The 22,888-nt window shown below is 47.5% G+C and overlaps 2 long non-coding RNA genes across 3 annotated transcripts; both read left to right on the forward strand.

Moving 5' to 3' along the window:
- Positions 1-978: 978 nt before the first annotated feature.
- Positions 979-7,784, forward strand: LOC138912761 (uncharacterized). 2 transcript variants are annotated; one of them, XR_011418319.1, is made up of 3 exons: positions 979-1,168; positions 1,238-1,939; positions 7,442-7,784. It is a non-coding gene; the product is annotated as an uncharacterized lncRNA (long non-coding RNA). The 2 variants fall into 2 exon arrangements; XR_011418318.1 differs by lacking the exon at positions 7,442-7,784 and adding an exon at positions 2,176-2,200.
- A 12,202-nt stretch (positions 7,785-19,986) lies between these two features.
- LOC138912257 (uncharacterized) lies at positions 19,987-20,440 on the forward strand. The gene is made up of 2 exons (XR_011417766.1): positions 19,987-20,232; positions 20,297-20,440. It is a non-coding gene; the product is annotated as an uncharacterized lncRNA (long non-coding RNA).
- Positions 20,441-22,888: the final 2,448 nt, after the last annotated feature.

Here is a 22,888-nt window from a genome sequence, read left to right on the forward strand (position 1 = left end):
AGTGATTGGACCAGAGATGTCTTCGCATGCGTTTGCATATCAGGACGACATAATCGTTATCGGACACACTCAACGAGAACACAGGGACAATCTCAGAGAAGTGTTTCGGCGTCTGAAGGTGGCGAACTTGAGAATAAACCCCGGGAAGTGTCAATTTTTCAAACAGGAGGGATTGGTACAGACCCAGGCAAGGTCGCAGCCATAGCCCAATTAGAGCCACCTGCAACCGTCCGCGACCTGAGACAATACCTAGGAGTGGCGTCATGGTACCGACGATTTGTACCGGACTTCGCACGCATAGTTAGACCACTTAATAATCTACTCCGCAAGGGCGTGAAATGGATATGGACACAAGAACATCAACAGGCATTTGAGGAGGTTAAGGCTCGGCGAGGACCCAGTGTTAGCGTGTCCAGATTTTGAAAGAACATTCATCCTGCAAACAGACGCCAGCGACTACGGCATAGGTGCTATTCTGACACAAAACACGGAAGACGGCGAGAAAGTTATCTCATACTCTAGTCGATCATTAAACGGAGCCGAGAAAAACTATTCGACAACGGAAAAAGAGTGCTTGGCAATTGTCTGGGCTATTCGAAAACTAAGGCCCTACCAGGAAGGTTACCACTTCAAGGTGGTAACGGATCACATGGCACTAAAATGGCTGAACAGCATCGAAAGCCCGTCCGGTAGAATCGCCAGGTGGGCCCTGGAGCTGCAACAATACGACTTTGAGGTTGCTTACAGAAAGGGCGCCACAAGGCGATATTGATAGGCGAGTCACGTTATCGATCGCAAGAGATTAAGGTGACCAAAACGAACAACATGTTATGGAACTGCCGAGATTGGTTCTCCCGGGACAGCACCGGCTAGCTCCGGAATTCTCAGGGCGGAGTACCCCCAATGTCCCACAGTCCCGCAACACTAAAAATCGATAACTATCGACGTCTCACTGTACATATAATAGCACATCTCTAACAACAAAACGTAAACAAGGCTAAGACTTACAAATTTTGGACAATTTGACGGAAAAGTGGCATTAGATGTGGCTGCCACAGCGCACCCACCCTTCCTGTGGTGCCCCAAGGGATGCTAGGGAGGCACCACCCATCGTCAACGGCCGGATTCACCTCCAGGCGGTCTACGACCGGTCCATCTCCTCCAACAGGTAAGCAACTCACACAATCATTTTTCTTCTCTGATTACAATTTATATTTAACAATATCCTTCATTGCAGGTACTTAAATTGATGTTTCTTTATCTAGGCTTCCTTGCTGAATATTTAAAAGGGGTCACAGCGGTAGCGCCAGTGAAGATTGGAAGACTATAGACGCCGCGAAAACAATACTTCGCGCAGGCGGTATTTGGACAAGTGCACCTTTTTGGGTCGCCTAGTCCTGAGGAGCTCCGAGGGACGAGAAAGGACGTGCTTACAATTCTAATGAGGTAAGTGCCTATCGACTACTGTGGTTTCCTCACTTCCAGGGATTCCCACGACCAAATTGGGCTATTTTACGTGCGAGAAAGGATGGACTTATTTAAATCCACATCAATGGACAATGGAATGGGTAAGTTATATATATACATAGTTTAATTTCTTAAATAACTATTTGTTGGTTTACAGCTTCACTGCGGAATTGCTGTCGGCGCAGACTGAAAGCTGCCTAATGGCGGACTATGGCGAAGAAGCCCGGGCAAAGTGCGAACCGCGGTTCGCCGCTGGACTTTTGCCGGCGAGGAAAGGCTGCCAGGTGGTCGTCGCTGGACCTTAATCAGCGGCCAGGACTAACACAAACTTGCAGAGGACGGATCTGGCGGCTTGGAAGCGCAAGCTGAGTTTAACGCCTGCGTGGGACGGTCTCCCAAACGGATCCGGAACGGACTCACCGGTGTGATGTGCCGGGATTACCGGCCAGTCGCTGGTTACGCCGCTCTGAAGGTAGGTTCCTGGGGCCAGGTTTTCCCACTTAGGTTATGGCGGATGGCTCCCTCGCCAAGAAAAGGTTTCTCCTCTGCCAAATTCCTGTCCTCCACAAAAATCGTTGCCGGGGCGGTTTTGATGGGTCCCCGGATATCCTAAGAACACACACACTCGTAAAATAAACCAATTTTTATTAGTGATTAAACACTAACTGCTTCGATAACTCCCTTGCCTCGATTTCTATTTCCTTCTAGCCGGTTCCAACTTGAAATGCAACACCACCCAAGGAATTTGAGGGACGCCACCGGATTTGAAGCCACTCGACGAAATCATTGGGAGCATTTGGATCCTCTCCTGGTGAAACCTGGACGATTACGCCGTTTGCAGTTCCATACGGTGCCCAACGCGGGGCCCACGCATGCCGGGAAGTATGCTGACATCAACATTATCTGCTCTTGTTTACTTTGTTTTTTTGTTCCCAGATCATAACCGGATATCTTTGGCGTGGTAAACTCCGAGATGGCGTCCTTGCAGGTCTTTCAGTTCGTAGGCATTGTTGCCGACGGCTTTCACCACTCGAGCCTTAAGGAATTTCCTTGCGAACTTGGCGTTAAACGACTTGCCAAAGTCCCTGAGGACGAAGTTGCGGCGATACACCTCCTGACCTGGCTTGGCCAAGAAGTTTCGAGCCCGTTGGTCATACCGCTGGCGGCTTCGGTCGTACGCTGTCTCCAGATTCTTTCGGACCTTATCCTGGATCACTCGGAGTTTATCCGCTGTCTCCATTCCTGCCATCTCGTGGTCACACAAGGACTTTAGCTTCCTCGCTAACCTATAGTTGGCTCCATTCAGGAACATGTGATGTCCGAATACGGTGAAGAACGGCGCTTCTCCTGTCGCCGAGTGAATTGCGTTGCGGAGCGCTACCTCAATCTCCGGAAGGTACACGTCCTAGTCTCGATGATCACCATCTAAAAAGCTCCGGATTGCTGCCAACACGCTTCGATTGACTCGTTCTGCTGCGTTGCTCTGTGGTGAGTATACCGGAGTCTTGAGGTGTGATATCCCGAAACTCTCCATCGCCTCTTGGAAGATCTTCGACGTGAACTGCCGACCATTGTCCGAGTGTACTGTCTCTGGGACGCCAAATTTGTAAAATACCTCGTGGATGAGGAACTCGACGACATTCGAGGCGGTAGCTTCCTTCATGGCCTTCAGGAACACGAATTTGGAGAAATGGTCAACCACGATGAAAATCCAGGCATGACCCTTCTTGGACCTCGGATATTTCCCCAAGAAGTCAATATACAGTTTCTGGAATGGCTGTTCCGTCTGGACTCGATCTTCAGGTCCGGTAGGTGTTCCAAATTACTCTCCACATCCTTCAGTAATTCAAGGTAATCTCGGTGGTTTCGAAACCCAACACGTCCGTCGGATCCACCACTAGCTCCTCTACACACCGTGAAAGGGTGTCTGCCACGACGTTCTCGCTTCCTTTCCGGTGTTCGATGTTGAAGTGGAATCCTTGAAGCTGCAGTGACCACCTCGCCAACCGTCCCGACAGATCCTTCATGGACATGAGCCACTTCAAGCTGGCATGATCGGTGATGCAGGTGAATGGCATCCCTTCGACATACGGCCTAAACTTGCGAATAGCCATGAGTGCTGCAAGACACTCTTTCTCGGTTACGGTGTAGTTAACCTGATGCTTATTTATCTTGGCCGAGAAAAAAGCAATCGGCTGCTCTTGTCCGTCGTCGTCTCGCTGGAAAAGCACCGCCCCTACTCCGACGTGTGACGCATGGCACTGAATGAAGAACCGCCTCTTGAAGTCAGCATGCACCAGGACTGGTGCAGTCGTTAACGCCATCTTCAAGGACTCTACGGCTAGCTGGGCCTCTGGACTCAGTGAAAACTTCGAATTTCCAGTTTTCTTCAACGATTCGGTGAGCGGGGCGGCGAACGTCGCGAAGTTCTTTATGAAGCGGCGGTACCGTCCAGCAGTCCCAAGAAACGCTCTCACCTCCTTCATTGATTTAGGCTCCGGCATCCTCCTGATTGCGGCTACTCGTCTTGGATCCATCCGTAGACGACCTCCACCAACGATAAAACCCAGGTATGTCAATGACTTGAAGCAAAACTTGGACTTGCTCATACCAATGGTTAAACCCGCTGCTTTCAGGCATTCTGCGACTCGACGAAGGTATTTGAAATGGGTATGGTTATCTGGAGCCAGTATCAACAGATCATCTAGGTAAACAAAGACGTTCGAACGGATCTCCGCTGGGATCACTCGGTCCATGAGTCTCACCAACCGCTGCGCCGCGTTGCAGAGTCCGAAGGGCATCACCCGGAACTGGTAGAGAGGTCGACCAGGAACCGTAAAGGCCGTCAGTTCCTTGCTTTTCGGGTCCAACTCGATCTGCCAGAATGCGAACTTCAAATCCACACTGGAAATGTAAAAAGTCTGATCGATTCTGGACAGGATGCCGTCGATACTAGGCAGCGGGTAAGCGTCTTTGATGGTCAGATCATTCAACTTGCGTGCGTCCAAGCAGAACCTTTCCAGGTTTCGACACTACCGTCGTCCGGTTACTCCACGGGCTCTTGCTCTCCTCGATGACTCCGAGCGCTAGCATCTTGTCCACCTCATCTTCGACTACCTTCTGCTTCGCGGGCGACATAGGATACGGTCGATCCTTGAAGACCTTGGCCCCTCAATCAGCTCGATCGTGTGCGTTTCCAGATTGGTTGTTCCCAGACCATCCTTCTCGAACGTGAGAAACACCTCTTGAATCTCCGCGAGCTGTAGGGCGTCGACCTCGGATAGGGTCCAGGATTCGGGATCCGGCTTTTTCTCGTCGTCATCCTCCTGTTCGGCGTAGTGCTCCATGTCCCTAGCGTGGATTTCGTCTGCCCTCTTCACGCTTTTCGGGTCGCCGTGGCCTATCACCGCCGGAGCCAACCCAAACGCCTGCCAGAAGTCCACTCCAAAGTAGGCCTCCTGCTCTAGGTAAGGGCATACATAGAACAATATCCGCTTTGTCTGTCCTCTATACTCCACAGGTAGTTCGACGCGTCCTATAATTGACCGATCCTCTCCAGAAGCCGTTCGGACCACGGATAGGTATTTCTGGACTGGCACTTCCAACACCTCCAATAGCTCTCATCCACCTTTTCCCAACAGACTGACACTCGCTCCCGTGTCCAACAATCCTGTCAGCTGTTGGGTCAGGATCCGGACTTCAGCAAATGGTCGAGGGTCTCCCGTTCCACTGCGTGTCACAGCGGCAACCACTTCGCGCCTTTTTGTTCGTCTCTTCTGGAATCGACTCCTGGCCTTCTGGACTTTCCGAGACACCAATCTCATCCCGCTCAATTGGTGCTCGGAGAAGATCCTATTCCTGACCTCCATGTATTTACGCATCCTTTCTTCGTAAGGTAAGTACTTTAACATTGACTTAAAGCTATCCTTATTATTTAAACATTTATCTACACTTAGGACGTTTACTTCCTCACGGGACTCTTCTCTGGACGCATCCTTCCCGCCTTCGGATCGCCCAGCTGACCGTTTTCCGCGCAGTCCTGACATTTGGGAGTGATCACTCCCGGCTTTCCGCATAAAAAGCAGAAGAGGCTGCGCTGCGTCGACGGACAATGCCGGTACCCATGATCCAGGGCTCCGCAGTTCCAGCATCCAGCCCGGAACGGATTCTTGGTCCTCGCCCGCAGCTCATCCACCTCTATGCCATTCGGATCCTCCTCAGTCTCCGAAAGCACGGCCTCGCTCACCCTGGGTTTATCGCCGGGACCAAAACGCGATTGTTGCCCATACGTGGCGCGTCCACGTCGTCCGAAGTTTCGTTCGACCTCGATGCACTCGTCCCGCAGCTCATCCACCGTGAGTAGATCCATGGCATAGACGAACCTGGCGATGCCTTCTCTCAAACCCTTTTTCACGATTTTCACCAACTGTCGCTCGGACAGTGGTTTTTTTAGGCGAGAGGCCAGCTGCTGCATCACGTGGACGTAATCCTCGGCACACTCTCCGGGCTGCTGCTCCCGCTGCAGGAGATCGTGCATCCTCTCATGCTCGGTTTGGCGTCCTCGGAACCGGTCCGTGAGCGAAGTACGCAACTGCGACCACCGATCCACCCGGCTGTGACGCACGTAGACCCAGTACCACTCTCGGGCTCGTCCCTTGAGTAGCACGTGAAAGTGCCTGAGCACCTCCGCCCACGAGCATTGGTACTGCCTCTGCAGGAACTCCACTCGGAACACGAAGTCCTCCACTGAGTTGCGGTCGTCCTCGCCGTCGAAGGATACACCCCACCGATCTATCCGGACCTTCTGGCTGCCCTGCTCCTGTCCCACGTTGGCGTACAGACGAGGTTCCTCTCGGAAATCGACCGTTCGGCGATCCTCGATATGCCGACTCTGTAAACCGGCGGTGTTTCGCCACGGAACGAATCCTGGACTGCTGCTGTCGATGCTAGGGGAATCCCACGTCCTTCTAGGCGGCTTTGGTGGAACGGCTAGCGGCGGTGGCCTCTGATGGCCGGCAGTTGCCGACCGATGGTCCTTGGGAGACGCTCCTCGCGGATCCTGTCCAGGAAACCTTGAAGCTGGCGTCTCCGTCCGCTGCTGTCCCTGATCCGGAGAGTCTCCCTGTGGAAGCTGGGGCCGATGACCAACGGGCCGTAACACCTCGTTCATCAGCTTCATCATTTCCAGGAAACCCTCCCGGATCTCTTCGCGCAATGCCTGGCTGATGCCGGCTTCCTGGGACCTGCGGTGAGTCTCCGCTGCCTGGGCCAAAGCGACGTTAGCGGCCGACTGGGCAGCCGAATCCACGACTTGCGCGCGGAACCTGTCCTCGCGGTCTTCCTCCCTCTGCAGCAGTTCATCCGCCGCCGAGCCAATCCATCCGAAGTCCATCTTCGGGGGAGGTTCCTGGCCCATTCGGAACTCCTGTCCCAGCGTCTCTCGCAGACGGCCTTGCGGAGTCCTCGGCAACCCCATGGAGATACGCGGTGGTCCAGCCCCGGCGGCGCCCTCGTCCTCCAAGGACCATAGTGCCTCGTCATCCCCGGCTAAAGGATCCGCCGACCGAAGCCCATACGCGTGCTTATTCCCTATGTGCTACCTTTTGGCATGTTTTACAAAAACACAACCTAACACCTAAAAACCAAAACTAAACACGCCAAAATGCCTACGACCAAAACAATAATAAATAAATAACCAAGTAATAATTTATATAACTAGCACGAGAAGTAACGAATAATAATATAAATAAATATGTATTGAAATAAATAATAATATAAATAAATAAATATGAAATAAATAATAATATAAATAAATAAATTGAAATATATAATAATATAAATAAATAAGTGAATATATAATCAGCAATACATATAATAATTAATTAATAAATATCTCAATAAATAAATAAATATATCACCTCTTTCTCCTATATTCTGTCCCTACTAATTCTTTCTCTTCTTTCTTTCTTTTCAGATTTGAATCAGGGGGGATGGAACCGGTCACCAGCCGGTGGACTCCGTGCCGAAAACTTTCCTGCGCATAATTTTCCGTCATATGTCCTGACACGCCGCTCGTCAACTGGACTGGCTATCAACCATGTACGTTGATAGTCGCCAGTTAAGGACATCGGCTGCTCGTTGAGTCCTGTATGCATTGTTTTCGCGCGTATGTTTTGATTCTCAGGTCGAGGTGATCGTGCAGCGCGTGTCCATGACGGGTCACGATCACACATTTAAGTTTAAAACCGAGATAAAAAATCAAACACACCCACGAAACCAAAACAAAGGATCAACTTCTACTATAGCAACAAAAATCTCTACACAATAATTTAATAAATAACAAACTAAACCCTACCTAATTTATCACAGTTTTTAATCACAGATTTTATCACAGATTTAATCGCAGTTTTCGGTCGTGGAGGCTGACTGGAAAGGAAAAGGTGAAAATTGTGAGACGCCGTCGTCCCGACAATTTTAATTTGTTTTTTGTTTGGGCGCCATAATGTTATGGAACTGCCGAGATTGGTTCTCCCGGGACAGCACCGGCTAGCTCCGGAATTCTCAGGGCGGAGTACCCCCAATGTCCCGCAACACTAAAAATCGATAACTATCGACGTCTCACTGTACATATAATAGCACATCTCTAACAACAAAACGTAAACAAGGCTAAGACTTACAAATTTTGGACAAATTGACGGAAAAGTGGCATTAGATGTGGCTGCCACAGCGCACCCACCCTTCCTGTGGTGCCCCAAGGGATGCTAGGGAGGCACCACCCATCGTCAACGGCCGGATGCACCTCCAGGCGGTCTACGACCGGTCCATCTCCCCCAACAGGTAAGCAACTCACACAATCATTTTTCTTCTCTGATTACAATTTATATTTAACAATATCCTTCATTGCAGGTACTTAAATTGATGTTTCTTTATGTAGGCTTCCTTGCTGAATATTTAAAAGGGGTCACAGCGGTAGCGCCAGTGAAGATTGGAAGACTATAGACGCCGCGAAAACAATACTTCGCGCAGGCGGTATTTGGACAAGTGCACCTTTTTGGGTCGCCTAGTCCTGAGGAGCTCCGAGGGACGAGAAAGGACGTGCTTACAATTCTAATGAGGTAAGTGCCTATCGACTACTGTGGTTTCCTCACTTCCAGGGATTCCCACGACCAAATTGGGCTATTTTACGTGCGAGAAAGGATGGACTTATTTAAATCCACATCAATGGACAATGGAATGGGTAAGTTATATATATACATAGTTTAATTTCTTAAATAACTATTTGTTGGTTTACAGCTTCACTGCGGAATTGCTGTCGGCGCAGACTGAAAGCTGCCTAATGGCGGACTATGGCGAAGAAGCCCGGGCAAAGTGCGAACCGCGGTTCGCCGCTGGACTTTTGCCGGCGAGGAAAGGCTGCCAGGTGGTCGTAGCTGGACCTTAATCAGCGGCCAGGACTAACACAAACTTGCAGAGGACGGATCTGGCGGCTTGGAAGCGCAAGCTGAGTTTAACGCCTGCGTGGGACGGTCTCCCAAACGGATCCGGAACGGACTCACCGGTGTGACGTGCCGGGATTACCGGCCAGTCGCTGGTTACGCCGCTCTGAAGGTAGGTTCCTGGGGCCAGGTTTTCCCACTTAGGTTATGGCGGATGGCTCCCTCGCCAAGAAAAGGTTTCTCCTCTGCCAAATTCCTGTCCTCCACAAAAATCGTTGCCGGGGTCCTTTTGATGGGTCCCCGGATATCCTAAGAACACACACACTCGTAAAATAAACCAATTTTTATTAGTGATTAAACACTAACTACCTTTCTAAATTTATTTCGCGAGCGTGGTTTCAAATGGATCATTCGGATCCGCAATATGGCAGCTACTGACTTGCAGTTTGGCCTACCTTTCTTGCCTCGCCATTTTCTAAGTTGGTGCTCTCAAATGTGGATCATTGGACAATCCAAACCCAGTTAAGAGAATCCTCAGAGCGAACCGAGATTCATTTAAAAAGCTAGATTGCCCAATGACCAACAAAAGGGGGCGCCACTACGTTCTGGGGTTACCCTGCCTACGCTATCGATAACTCCCTTGCCTCGATTTCTATTTCCTTCTAGCCGGTTCCAACTTGAAATGCAACAAACAGAAGACCGCGAAATATACTGGAGCGGGATGTTTAAATTTTAACGGAAACCAGGAAGTGTGGCGTCGACGAGGGAGCATCGCGGGAGAACATCGAGAGCATACGTTCGGAAATGCGAAGAGTGCCTTAAATACAAACCTAACCAGAGACAAATGGCGGGAAAAATGCTGACTCAAATCCCGCAAGAACCATGGGCAACGGTATGCGCAGATTTTGTCGGACCACTGCCGAGATCAAAGCACGGAAACCAGATGCTTTTAGTGCTTATCGATCGTTTCTCAAAATGAACAGAGTTGGTGTCACTGCGAACGGCGACAGCGGAAACCCTTCAAAAAGCGTTTAGAGAGCGGATAATCACTAGGTTCGCAGTCCCAAAGGTTATAATCACAGATTATGGGGTGCAGTTCGCGGGTCGAGCATTTAAAAGGTTTTTGACACCGGGATAAAGCATCAATTCACGGCACCATACACCCCTAAAAAAACTCCCACCGAGCGTGCGAACCGAAAACGATGATAGCCCAATTTGCCGGGCCAAATCAAAGAAATTGGGACGAGAAGTGGCCAGAAATAATGTTGGCAGGGAACTCTAGCGTATCCGAATCCACAGGATACTCTCCTTCGTTCCTGATACAGGGCAGAGAGCAGCGACTGCCGAACGCCTTATACGGCCGGGAAACTTTGGGTTCAGGAAGGCAGCCGGAAACTCCAGAAGAAAAAGCCGAAAAACTGAAAAAGATATTGGAAATAGTACGACGAAATTGGAGAAAGCTTCGCAGGACCAAGCCTTACATTATAACTTCAACGGATACAGTGGAATCCAAGGATCGGTGATGTCGTTTGGGCCAAGGAGCACCATTTCTCAAAAGCGGCAGAAGGCTTCGCGGCAAATTGACGGCGAGATACGACGGGCCATATCAGGTAGTCGACTGTGTATCACCAGTAATCTGCAAAATTCGCCACCAGAGAAACAAGAAGGAACGCACTGTACATATCAGCGACCTAAAGCATCAAGAAAATGCAGGAGAAGTGAACGAGGACGGAGATACGAGCGGGTCTCAAGCAGGAGAAGAAACGGAAGGTGAAGGTGGACAAACAGGAAACATATCGTTTAATCGTCAAGCAAATGCAGAACCACCAGAATCCAAGTCCAGTAGCAACCGTTTAATTGTCAGGCAAAAGACGGAGTCAACGGAGCACGGCACACATGAGTAAGGACTCTGATCATGCCAGCAAAGTCAACGACGAACAAAGGATCAAGATTACAGGAAGCCGTTTAATCGTCAAAACAAGCCGGAGTCAACGGAAAGGGGAGGTGGACAGACAAGAAGAACGGTCTTGCAAATGAAAACTTGACAGATCCCAAGCTGGATGGGGCAGAGGCAACCGTTTCTGCGTCAGGCCAAAGGCCGGAGTCAACGGAGCATACAACCAATAGAAAGGGACTCTATCAAAGAAAACATTTACCAGGCCTACGAAACAATTACAATGGAAACGGATGTATAACAACAACGGAATGCATGTCACCCAGGAAAGGGGAGAGACGGTACGGGGTACCGTAAAACTAGTAAGAACACGCCGCCACAAGTCAACTGAAGAGACCAAGCCGAAAGGAAAGGTCTAGGAATCGGAGAATGGCGTTGTTAGACACGCAAAGTTAAGAGAAAGCGGAACCCCGAAGAGAAGACATGAGCCGCAAAGAGAACCACTAGGGACGTAACGTTATGGCCCAAAAGCGAATCCCCAAAGCCGAGGCTTCGTGGTGAAGGAAACTGCGAGGGAACGGGCAAACCAAATCAAGAAGTCGTCATGAGCACCCGAGTAACAAGAGCAGCAGCAAGGAAGCAGGCCGCGCTCCAGCGAGGTCCTGAAGGACCCGTCGCGGAGCAAGGGCGGTTGGAGGGTAGACCGTGTTGCCGAGGACACTGGAGCTCGCTCGGAGCCCGAGCCAGTAGTCACCACGGAGGAGAGTGACGTGGAGTGGGCCGAAGACCCGGTCAAGGAGAGGCGAGAGTGGCGCCTAGAAAGGGCCAGGGATCCGACGGTCGATGCAATCCCGCCGGGATACACCCGAAGAGGCCAAGGGCAAGCGGGAGGACCTTGTTGAAGATGGCCGAAGCAAGGGTCAAGATGCTGAGGGACGAAGTCGAGCGGATGCGGACAATGAGGGCCCCGTGAGAGGACCGCAGATCACACGAAACGGATTTCGAGGAGGCTAACAAGGAGTGGAAGCGGATAAAGCGGGCCGCCGAAGACGTCGCCGTGCAAAAGGCATACCGTCTCCAGCAAGAAAAGAAGAGGGAGGAGGAGAAGCAACAGGTGGAGCAACAAGCGAGGCAACAGGCGGAGCTAGAGGCGAAGCAATGGCGGAGCTAGAGGCGAAGCAACAGGCGAAGCAACAAGCGAGGCAACAGGCGGAGCAACAAGCGGAGCAGCTGCAAGATGACGAGTGGCAACAACGGCTACAAAGGTGGGAGGAGGAGGAACGCCAGTTGTGGACAAGTGAGTCCTGGTGGAAGCCGTGCCCCTAACCCTGGAAGGAATGTAGGGAATTCCATCGACTCCCAGGTACGGCGACGTTAAGGAAACCAGCCAGGGACCCGATGCCCCGAATCAGCCGATCAATGCCCAACCCCCCATCCCCGAGATTGGCCGGAGCCGCCACCAACACCCCGCCCGCAGGAATGGCCGGAGCAGGTCAACCTGGATCCCGAGCCCAACCCCACTGTGCGTCACCCGGAGGCGGAATCCCCACGCACACCGCAGTGGATTCCGGCCCGACCGCCTCGGCATGGCCAGGAGGTACAGGAGGAGGAGCCGGAGGATCCCACCGAAGATGAGGATCCACGACCAGGAGGGAGAGAGGAGCAGTGGCAGTACTGCCGTACAGAGATCCCGCAAGCCCACGTTCCGCATGCCCTGGATGCGTTCGTGGCCGGTAGAGTCCAGTGGCGGCAGCACACGGTGACATGGACCTGGCCCATCGGCAACGAGACGAAGGACACAGAGAAAGCAGAGACCCCGCAACAGGACCCGCCGAAATCCCATCCGCGGGATCCAAGGGTGCGTCGAGGAGACGCCAAGTGGGTGCCGCCGACGCCAGAGACTGAAGCGGAGAAGGAGACGTCCTGGAAAAGGGGCCATGGATATGGCCGACACCAGTGCGCAACCAGAGGCCCAAGCTCCAGCGGTAGCCAGCTGGCCAGCTGGCCTACTGGAGCAGCCGGTCGTTAAGGATGCCATTCGACGAGGAGGCAGACGCTGCGTCATGGCAGCGGTGGGCTAGAGAATATAGAATCCGTGTGGCAGCCTCCGGTCAAGTTAAAGTTCGCAGATTCAATTTTTAACCGTGTGGAAGAATAAAATGAAAAACCTGAAAATTAGCACACACGTAAATACGGACACTGGGACTTAAAACGCGGACAGAACTGGCACAAACACTTAAAATAAGAACGCCATTAAAGCTGGGGTGGTGTAGTTGGAAAAATAATTCATCTGGAAAAGCGAAACAAAAGTCAATCAGTTGAACAACAAAAAGGGAACAAACTCACATATACATTAAAGAATGACAGTCAAATCTCAATCCCAGGTCATCTCTCTTTGTGTATCTCCGCTCACCGGCGGTGACCGCGGTCCAAGGGAAAGTCAAGTGCAAGGGGGGCTGAAAGAGAAAACAGGAGAAGAGAAAGGGGAATTGGGAAATTAAAGAGATAAGGTACCAGCAAGAAAAATTTCTCCTCGTCATCATGTGCTTAGGGAAGGGGGCGCCAGGGAAATAAGGGCTGTGCGCAGAGGGCGAAAGGTCGAATGGAATGGACCCTGAAGTGATGAGTTGGGAGAGTACCCACCCAGAGAGAGGGAGAGACAAGAGGGGCGTCAGGGCGAGACGGCACTGAGGGAGAGACGAGAGAGCGCAAGCGTGCCGTGAACAAGGATACATACGATACAGCGCCGGTACAACACACCCTAGTGTGGTGCCGTGCGCAGAGGGCGAAAGGTCGAACGGTAAAACCGTGCACTTTGGACCCTGAATTGGAGAGAAGAAAAGGAGAGGCCGAGGATTAACGGGACCCGGAGGCCTAATAAGCGGGCCCAGCGCTGGAGTCGGGACCAGTCATCGAGCATCAAATCGCGAGTGAACAACGTCTAGTAAAGTCAAAGTCAAGGAGAAACAGCCGTGAAAAACCAGCAAGGAGCAAGATCGCTACGTCAAGTCGTTCGGGACCAAGCAAGTCTTCGAATTGCGACACAGGTAGCTGAGGTCCTTCAAGGCAACGCACGGCTAAGTCTGCAGAACAATGAGGTATGCCGTAATACCGACTATACCGACTATATTGGCTGTAATACCGATTAGTCCGGCTACGTTGGCTGTAATACCGGTCAGTTTAGCTGCATTGGCTGTAAAAACCGATCAGGCTAGCTGTGCCGGCTGTAATACCGACTAGCCCGGCTACATTGGCTGTAATACCGATTAGTATAACTGTGTGCGACTAAGTTGGCTGTAATACCGACTGGTCCGGCTACATTGGTTGTAATACCGATTAGTCCAGCTGCGTCGGCCGTAATACCGATCAGTTGAGCAGGACATAGGCAGACTTGGCACGGGCATCCCCACCAGCAGAGTGTTGGGCACGAGCAGCGGGCTTCAAGGCAGCAACGCAGGACAACGCAACCACGAGTCGCCCAGGACATCGACGAGGACAAGCATCCAGGGTCCGCACCGAGAACCAGACATCAGGTACGATCGCAACAGCCAGGAGGGAAGGTGAAACTGAGTTTGTCAGTTTGTCCCAAAACGTTGGTTTAAAATCCTGGAACTTTTATATGGTGTTAAACAGCTCGATATAAAAAACATTAGTTTTACCACTCTTGGAAAAACTCGCTAGTTTAGCGGGAAAACAGCTTTCGATGGCTAAATTTTGTAAGCCCATAACTTGCGAAATACTTAAGCTACAGACTTGTACTTTTCCTCATATTAAAGGTATTTTGAAGTACAATAAACGCATTTCAAGCACTGTATATGCCATATTTAAAAGATCATGCACAAAACAATTTTTTTAACTTTATTTTTAGCTTTTTTTTTATTATTTTCAAAAACGGCTCTAACGATTTTCTTTAAAACTTTTAACTATATAGCCCTAGAAATTCCAAAAATTTTGGTATATATCACGTTATTCAAAAACTAAGTAGCCACTTTTGCCAGCTCAGAACTATCGCTGTCTTAGTATTGAATTTTGTGGGAGCGTATCCAAACTGTATTTTAGGGTCATGGAATTAATTAGATTGCTTTAAACAGTTCTATATACAAAACTTTTGTCTTACGACTTTTCGAAAAACCCGCTACTTTAGAAAAAAAACTACAAATAGCTAAATTTCGTAAGTTCGTAATTTCTGAACTACTAAAGCTACAGTCATGTGCTAAACATCGTTTTAAAGGCATTTTGAAATACTTAAACGCCTTTCAACTGTAACGAACTGTTTTCAACTGTTTGATCGCTACGTAAACGCCGCGACTAGCTCAGAGATATTGTGTGTTCGTCCCACCAAATTTGTATTGCGTGACTGCCCGTGACCCAAGAAAATGCAGAGATATCCGATTGGGACAAATCGGAAAACTTTATTAAGTTTTTCTTTTCGCTGGAATTGGTTTCTTCGTCAGCTGGCTGTTGCGGCTTGCCGGGTCGGCGACGTGCCTTTCTCAGCTCAAGATTCACTTCGTGCGTTTCTCGGCGGCGCTCCTCGACGGCGTCGCTGCTCTCGTCTCCCTTCGTGGTGCTTGTGGACTCCTGCGGCGTCGTTCTCCAACGGCATCTCTCCAGTTCCGCCCGGCTTGTAGGACTCAAGAAGTCTGCACAACCTTCCTTTCGGGTCCGACCAGAATGTTCCTGGGATCACCTGTTTCGTCGTGTTCCCTGGGGTAGGTCTGGCTCTAGCCTAAGAAACAAATGTCCCGACAGGTCAAATCCGAGGATTCAGCCTTATCGTCAGTCCACCGTAACCCCGACGCCTGGCACAAACTCTTGATCCGCGCTTACCCTGCCGGTAGCTCGTCCTTCTCTCGACACTGCTCCTGTCCTGCACTCGTCTCCACTCCAATCTCTGTGCCCTGCAGATCTCACCGTTGCAGTCTCAGCCTTGGCCTAGCGTCTTGACTCTGGTATTTTGATCTGGGCGTTGAGCACTCGGTTTCTACGGTACTCTCACGGCCACGCACTCGATAGAATCCTCGCACTTTTATCTTGATCTTGATCTCTGGTTCACTGGTTGCACTTGCACTTTCGCTCGCGTATCTTGGTTGTCTGTCCTGTACTCCGGCTGCCAGCGTCGCGTCTTCCGACCGACACGTCCCGTGCCTCCTGGCTGCATGAGCTGCGGCGCTTACTGCACTGACTGTCGCGCGAACTCCAACTGACTGCCCTGAGCTGCGCCTGCGCCGTCCTTTTATAGGCTGCGGCGGGGTCCCGTTATTTCCTTTTCTGCACACGGCTCGCTACGGTCCAATGTCCAAGTGTGTCCCGTTAGTTCCCTTTGCACACGGGACGCATCGGGTACAAGGTCCAAGATGTTCCGTTAATTCACGGTGCATCCTCTTTGCGCCGGTTCAAAGTGCACGGCTTTACCGTTCGACCTTATTGCCCTTTGGCGGCGTGGGTCCAAGGTCCAGAGCGGCACCGTTATTCCGCGGTCTCTCCGCTTTGGCTGGGTCCAAGGTCCAGTATTTACCGGTGGACCTGGATGCCCTTGGATTCTGCCGCATTCTCGCTGCCTTCGTGGTTTCGTGGTTTTTGTGTTCGTGTTGCTAGGGGCTCTCCTGCCTCGAGATTTGTGGGGAGTTTTACGATTCCTTACATAACTTACTTTGTTATAATGCAATAGTTTAAAAATCATTTAAATGTATATATTAGCTCCTATGAGAGCAAAAATAAAAAACGAAAACTTTTGATATCAAATAAAAACACCTCTTAACGAGGTAAAAAACTAGTGACGATCGCACCTTAAACATTTGTGACGAAAAATTATTACACCTGTCATTAAATACACTTTATAAAATTTTCGTCTTCGGCACGCTGCAATTGAAAGTGCCTATGAAGAGTGAAAAAAAGGCTGGAATAGTTTGCTACGGCGCGCCGAATGAGAAAATTTTAGAAGGTGTATTTAATGACGAGTGTAATAATTTTTTAAGAGGTGCATTTATTTTATGTATATAAAGGCCAAAACAATTTTTATATTAAAATATTACAAAATGTAGATAATTTTTATATAATAAAATAACACAAATATTACTATCATTTATTCATGTTTATGTATTTCATATTACAAATTAAGGTTTGAAATTGTTAAAGATTTTATGTCTCTTGTTCAGGATGAAATTAAGCGCCGAAAAGTACCTCTCCACTGCTATTTGATATGCAGGTAGGACTAGCACGACTTTCGAACTATCTTCAAAAAAGGTGACATAATTTTTAGCCGTAACAAGAAAGGAAGCTACCTTCGGCCAGCCGAAGCTTATATACCCTTGCAGATAAAAGAATGCTCACTCGGTGCAGTTCCACGGATTCCAGATTCAGCGTTTCTATTTATTTAAATTTTGTTTTTAAGTAGTCAAGAATCAAAACGCCTACTTCCTACAATATTACAATGAATTTTCTTACATTTGTTTGAATATTCCTATGGGAGCCTTAAGATATAGTGGTCCGATCCGGCTCGCTCCGACATATGTACTACCTGCAATAGAAAGAAGACCTTCGGGAAAGTTTCATCGCGGTAGCTTTAAAACTGAGAGACTAGTTCGCATAGAAACGGACAGACGGACAGACGGACAGATGGACAGACGGACAGACGGACATGGCTAGATAGACTCGGCTGTTGGTGCTGATCAAGAATATATATACTTTATGTGGTCGGAAACGTCTCCTTCACTGCGTTGCAAACATCTGACTAAAATTATAAAACCCTCTACAAGGGTATAAAAATTAATTTAGTTGGTCATTAATGGTAGGCGACCATGAAACAAAATACAATTTTCAATTTCCGTGAAAATGTTTGATCATCCAGAATGGTAAAAAAGAAAGATGACCCCTGAGAATCATTAAGCCTTCAAATTTTTATCCAGCTATACGAGAGCAACAAAGCAAGATGTGTAAAAATTTTTACAGAGCTACTGTAAGGATGTTTTCTCTTGATCATCCAGAATGGTAAAAAAGAAAGATGACCCCTGAGAATCATTAAGCCTTCAAATTTTTATCCAGCTATACGAGAGCAACAAAGCAAGATGTGTAAAAATTTTTACCGAGCTACTGTAAGGATGTTTTCTCGGCCGGGGTACAAATCTCAGTCGTATCCAAGAGTCCTTTACAAGAAATTTGTAAATCACCGAAACACCGGACTAGGGGGTTCCGTTCCACAGGTGAACGGGTAGTTTTGAAGGAGTCTTCGCCGAAGATCTTTATGCGCGTCGAGGAAAACGCAGACGACGTTGGTTGCGTAGAGCCCTATTCCCTGAGGGACCTTCGAGCGATGCCGAGCCGGGAGCGTATCTTGTGGGCGTCGGCGGCGAAAAATCCACCGGGCTGGACCTTCGGGCGAGGCCGAGCCGGGAGAGATATTTCGCGGGTCGCGGAGTGCGGCGTCTTGTGGCGGGGCAAGAAATCCGCCGGGCTGGACCTTCGGGCGAGGCCGAGCCGGGAGGGATACTTTGTGGGCGTTGGGTAGTAAGAGGACGAGAAGGTTAGGCTCAATCGACCGGCCGGGACGGGTGTCCGCGTGCGAGCCTCGCAACCCTACGGCGGGGGTAGGGAAACTAGGGTTGTGGATAAGGCGGGACGGGAGTCCACGCGCAAATCCCAAAACTACGGAAAAGGCGGGAAAACTAGGATAACGGATAAGGCGGGAGGGGGGTCCACGCGCGAATCCCAAACTACGGAAAAAGCGGGAAAACTAGGATAACGGATAAGGCGGGACGGAAGTCCACGCGCAGATCCCAAAACTACGGGAAAGGTGAGGAAAACTACTGAACCGAATAGGAGGGGTCCACATTCAGGTCCAGTGGTGCTATGATAATGTTTTATTATTCTTGATGTTATGTTCTTTATGTTTTTTATTCTTTACCGTTTATTCAAATTACCCTCACTTGAGTCCGCCACACCGCTTTGACCACATGTGATCCTAGTCGTACTAACCTCGACTGGTCCTTCTCTTATACAATCCTCCTTGCGATCACCCGCGAAATACTGAGTAGAGCCTCGCTACCTTGGCCTATCCCGCGATCCTCTGCCTGCGAAAGGAAAAGTCCGGAGCACACGTCTTGCCCGTTCCGCGATCCCGAGAGAAGAGAGCTTTATCTGTGTGCCCCTCTCGCACTTGCGCACTTAGCACCTAGTGCAAAAACAAATTTGCCTAATTTTTCGATTTTTAACCCGCTAAGTGTACGTCTTCGCAATAGTCATTTGTCAATTTAGTTCCTTGAGTTCATAGCTACATAATCACTGAAGACTTGATAGTGAAATTTTAATCGGTTCACAAGATATGGCCGTTACAAATAAATTTTGTATGTAAAACTTTAACTCGCTATAATAGGTAAACGCGAACTAAGCCAGAGAAACCCAAATGGGTTTTAGCTTATTTCGATGAGTTCTTTCCGCCCATGAAATCAGAATTGCGGTTACATTTTATAAACCTAAAAATGTTGCACAGTGTTATAATCATAATGTCTATAATAATAATATTTATTGATGATTTTAATTTATTTTATGAATGAAGAATGAATGCGGGATTAAAAAAAAAATTATAAGGAAAAGCCACGGTCAGACGATTAAAATATTTGATCACATTTATCAAGGAATTACATTAAATTACAAAAGAAAACTATTAACTACGCCATTTTTAAGTGTTGTTAAAATATAAAAATTCGTGTTGGTGGTATTGATAACACGAAAAATGCCTAATATACCTATAATATACGTAGCCTTTAGTTATTACGGTTCCTGACAAATATTGTTTAAAGTAAATATTTATTCGCAAGCTAAGTGTGACCTTAACTTACAACAAAATTATGACCAAAAGTTAACTGCATTTGCCATGTTGGTATTATCAAGTATATGATGCAGGGTCACATAATTTATAAATTTGTTGGAAAAAGTAAAAAAAAAGAGAAAATAGTTAATTTTAATTTAAAAAACAATAAAATGGGGACTGATAGAATAAATGTTGTCTTTTAATAATCATTATTTCAGCGTTACAACGGTTAGTACCACAGATATTTTTGCCATTAATAAATATAAGCCTCCGGATGCTATCTTCAACACAAGTTCTGCATTTCAGTGACATTGGAAATGTTTTTAATCTTTACCAGTGGTAAATGGTGTGAGGTGATCATTAAATGGTTGTAAAAATAGTACTTCAGTACTAACTTAGTTGTTTAACTTAATCAAAATATTACATTTATTTCAGCCAGGCCGACTGAGACTTCTTGGGACCAGAAGTGTTGCGCCTGCGTTTGTCATATTTTATTTTTTCTTCTCATAGTTTTTGATATAGATACCCGACATAAAACAACTGAACAGAGGGTAAATGATCGGTCATGGCAAACCAGGCATAATTTCTGGAGAGATCCTTTAATTTTGTGCGGAGACCTAATAATGGTAATTACTCTTATTAACATTCCTGGTCTTACATTCATATCTAAATTATTTTTGAATTTTTCAGAAGACAGACAAGAAATGGATATCTAAGAACTGCATTCGGCCAAGCAAAACCCGGGAATGCTTCAGGCATTAAAAATTTTTAGTTCCAATGCTTCGATTGTAAATATTATTAATAAATACACAAACAAATATTACAAAAAAAAAAGATTTTTATTGTGGAAAATCAGATACTGCAAAGCAGTGCAAAACCAAAACTGCGAGGGTCTGGAAAAACCAAAACTGGGAGGGTGTAGAAAAGCAGATATTGCAAGTGGAGGAAAACCATAACTGGGTACGTGTGGAAAATCTATAATGCGGGAAGTCGAAAAACCAGTGGATTTTGTCCTGCATTCTTCTGCCAGAGATCCAGATAGAAACCTCATTTCCCCCTTACTTTTTGTGTCACCCCGTGTATTTTGAAACCAGAGATGGAAGAAATGTAAGGTGTGAATGAGGTTTTGTCCCTTCCGCTTGTATGGAGAAACCTCTTGAAAATATGTCATTTTCCAGAGGAATTTTCCCGGTGGGTTCTCGCGCATTGTTATTGTGAATATTTCGCTTATTGAGGAAGTTGATTATTTTTGTATTTATTTTATTTCATATTTCGATTTTAAAATAATTAAAATTATAGAATTATAATAATAACATTTATGTATTTATTTCTATATTAACTATGTAAGGAACCATACGGCTCCTCACAAATTTAATAATTTAAAATAAGTAATTAAGTAGTTAGATAAGTATTAATCGATAAGTCTAGTATTAATCGTAGGCTAAGAGTAGGCACGAACCCCCACACACGATAGTCAAGCGGAACGCTCACCGCTAGCGAACCAAAGCTCACCTCACACACACACGCAAAGCGCGAGAACTCACCACGAAAACGGCCACGCGCCAACTTTATCCCTAGGAGTGAGTGAGAGGAGAATAGGATCGCAATACAGACTGGCATTCGCACACTAGCGAAAATCTGGCACGCGCCAAGGGCCCGCTTAAGTGCGAACGAGAGGTAGATAGAATCTTGGAAGTTTTCAAGAAAACGACGCCAAACCAAGAAACTGAAGGGAATAGAGGAGTTAGTGGTTTCCGAGCGGTCGAGTGACACGGATGATAGTGAAGAAAACCCCAGCGGTCGTTTGACGCTGGCTGGAGAAGTGATACGCAGGAGCAAAAGGACACATCGAGGAGCCCAGCCCACCACCACCAGAGAACCCCAGCGGTCGTTTTGACGCTGGACAGCAGGAGGCAGAAGCAGCAGGACGAGGACGCGGCGTAGATCTCCCGGCCCAGGACCAGCGGCGAGGAGACCGGCGCAGGAGAGATACACACACACCCGACGCGCGTGTGAAGAAGCATGGGTGAGTGAGACGCAAGACCCGCACCGAGTGGCCACGAAAACCCCAAACTGGCCATCAGCCACGTGTTTGTAAAGGTTTCTCCCGATCTCGATGCGGTGTTGTACGGTTTTGGGGTAGGTTAGAGACGCCCCTTCCCCTAGTATTCGGGCCTCAAGGGCTAGATATAAAGACTCTGTAAATACTCTGTAAATGTGTAAAGGAAACTGGCAAATATTATAAGCGGATAGCTTTAAACTAAGAACATGAAGGAAAAAAAAAACATTCTTAAATAAAAGAAAAACCCTGAGTTGTTGGCTGGAAAACAGAGTCTAAATTATTTCATGTCTATTTTATTACCCGGGGTCGGAGATAAAGAGATATGTTGCCCTCCTTCTTCTTTTTCCCCCATAGGCGTATCCGAAGAGTGATCCGCGGGGTCTGTATTACCCGCTTGTATACCAAATAAACATTTTTCTCAGTCTTACTGATCGATTAACGGGGGCGGACAACTCCACCTAGCGCCCGCCTACCAGTCATCTCCCATCCATGTCCCATCCTTTATAAATTTTCTGTAAAGGGGATCCTGGCCAGACTGAGCCGCATCCCAGCCGAAGAAAACTACCTTACAACTATTTCAATTATTTATGAAAAGAGGAATCACAATGGGGAAACAAAATTGAATGACACAAAATCATTTAACGAAATATTGTTTTAATTTAAAATGCTAAAAATGTAAATTGTAAAATTGTAAATTAACTTTACTAGATAATTTAAATAGTTAATATATTAATATAATATAATTAAAAAAATAATTAATTACATATACTGGTGAATACTTTTTAGAAATATAACTACCATTAAATACATTAAATAATTGGAATTGTTAAAATAATAAATATGCTATTAAATATATTACATAATTAAGATATACTACCTAAATATAAACCAAATTATAATGGGACAAAATCATTTATCGAAGTTTTATTTTTAACGAAAAACTAAAAATGGGTAATTTCCATAAAATGTAAATATGTTATTACTTATTGTTAGTATTTCGTTGAAAATAAAATTTGGTTAAATGATTTTGTGCCATTTAAATTTGATTCGAGAACTGCGCGCTCTTTGGCGGAAAGAAAAGCGCGCCAACTTTTCTGTTTCCCCTTTGGGTTTCTCTTCTTGCGTTCGCTTAAAGCCTACAAGTAGGGGAGAGTGGGGTAATTTCGTCAGCATTTTTTAAAGCTATTTTTTGTCCATCTTGAGACACGTTATCATATTTC

The sequence above is a fragment of the Drosophila takahashii genome, chromosome 2R, assembly GCF_030179915.1.
Source record: "Drosophila takahashii strain IR98-3 E-12201 chromosome 2R, DtakHiC1v2, whole genome shotgun sequence".
NCBI lineage: Eukaryota > Metazoa > Arthropoda > Insecta > Diptera > Drosophilidae > Drosophila > Drosophila takahashii.